Genomic DNA, 1,924 nt, shown 5'->3' on the forward strand with positions numbered 1-1,924 from the left:
CTCTTGACTCTTGGTGGAGGCTTTACAAGTACCTGAACACGATCCCACCGCCTTCTATCTACCTTGAATTTCTTGCGCTCCTCTTCTCTGCGTTGATCCTCCTTCGAATCCCCCTCTCGTGGACGTCCTAAGCTTTGTCATTCTTTGGGATGGGGCTTCCTCGGTGTCTGCTTTACCCTCTTTATGGGCATAGGTACCATTTCCATGATGGGTTGTATCACTGGGAGAGGGAAGATTGTGCTCTTCCTAGCAGTCTATTGGCCCTCAGGAAGCCTCTCTATATCAGGGAGGTTATCGAATACATTTTGCTCATGCAGGGGAGTCTTCTCATGGGGAGGGGAAGGCAGAGGGGAAGGGAGGTTCTCAAAGATATGTTGCTCGATCAGGGGAGTGCTCTCATGGGGAGGGGAAGGTCAAGGGGAAGGCTGAGGGGAAGGCTGAGGGGAAGGTTGAGGGGTAGGTTGAGGCAAAGGCTGAGGGGAAGGTAGAGGGGAAGGCTCATGCTCTTGGGGCTTGGGAGTGGGGCTCGGGCTCACAAGACTGGGGAGTGGGCTCATGGGACTTGGAGGGCTCATGAGATACTAGGGGGGAGGGCTCACGAGAGTTGGAGAAGGCTCACGAGAGTTGGGGGAGGCACCACCGGAGTCAATTAGGTTCGTGTGCGCAGATGCCATGGAGGTGGTGGATCTAGAGGAGGAAGGGTGGAGGCAGCGTCCTATGGGTCTGCACTGTTCTTCACTCTTGCCATTGAATAATGAGAGTTAGGGTTTGTTTTAACATTTTATATAGGCCCATCATGTTTTAACACCCCTTTTAATTACGTTTAGGGTTTCATCATGCCCCTCACCCCCGCCCTAACCCCTCCAACCCCCCCCATCGCCCTCCCCCCTTGTTGCCCTCCCCCCCATCGCCCTCCCCCCTTGTTGCCCAACCCACACCCATCGCCCTCCCCCATACCCCCCCTCCCCCCACCCTTGCTACCACTCCACCCCTCCCCTTGCTCCACCCTGCACCCTTCCTTTCTCTCCCCCCTCCTTCACCATGTCCCCACTTTCCCAACATTGTTACCTCACACAAACCTTGGACTCCAAGAGTGAGTACAAAAATTGTGGTCAAAATAAGCAAGAGTGAGTACACAAATTATGGTCAAAATAAGCAATATATTTATTTCATATTTGTATACAATTACACCATAGATTCTATTGCTGGTTGGACCCATCTTCTCTCTTCTCTCACTCTAGCTTGCAACAAACATGCGACTCCTCGACTCCCTATGGATGCTTTCCAAGCACTATGCCTTCTATTCTTTGATACAATTTGAATTGCTTTTGCAAGTTCTGATGCCTTTTCCTTTTTAGACTTCAAAGTCCTTCCTAGGAAACATGTAAAAAACCAGTTCGAACATCTGATGCAATGCATTGTTGTGAGTGACACCACCACCATGCCTTGAGTTCTTAAAGTAAGCTGCCTTGGCTCTATAGTGCAACTTCTCCATGCCTTGTGTATTCCAAATGGACAAAGGACCCCAATTTTGTACAAACCATGGTCCGTGTGCATAGAGAATATGATGCAAACATGATGAGAATCATTTCAGCACAACAAAAACTATTTATAAAGCAAGTGCTAAATATTATGATGGTGCCAAGATTACCATGTAATGCATAATGTGCGACTCCCCCCATGCTTTCACCATTAATTGCATAAACACTTTCACAGCCATCATGAACCTTTCATAATAAATCTCATCGCTTTGAACCTGGTGAAGCAATTTTATCAATGCATCTACCTTTGTCCATACTTTAGCTCTCAAATTTGCTACTTGAGGATGAGAAGACTTATTCGTCATGCATTCACACAATGCTTTCCAGTATTCCCAACCCAAACTGCTTTGAGACAATTTATGTTTGTCTTTATCGAGATTGTG

The sequence above is a fragment of the Dipteris shenzhenensis genome, chromosome 21 (genome assembly GCF_047967505.1).
Source record: "Dipteris shenzhenensis isolate YYH24624 ecotype China chromosome 21, Dip_SZ_1.0, whole genome shotgun sequence".
In the NCBI taxonomy this organism is placed as follows: Eukaryota; Viridiplantae; Streptophyta; class Polypodiopsida; order Gleicheniales; family Dipteridaceae; genus Dipteris; species Dipteris shenzhenensis.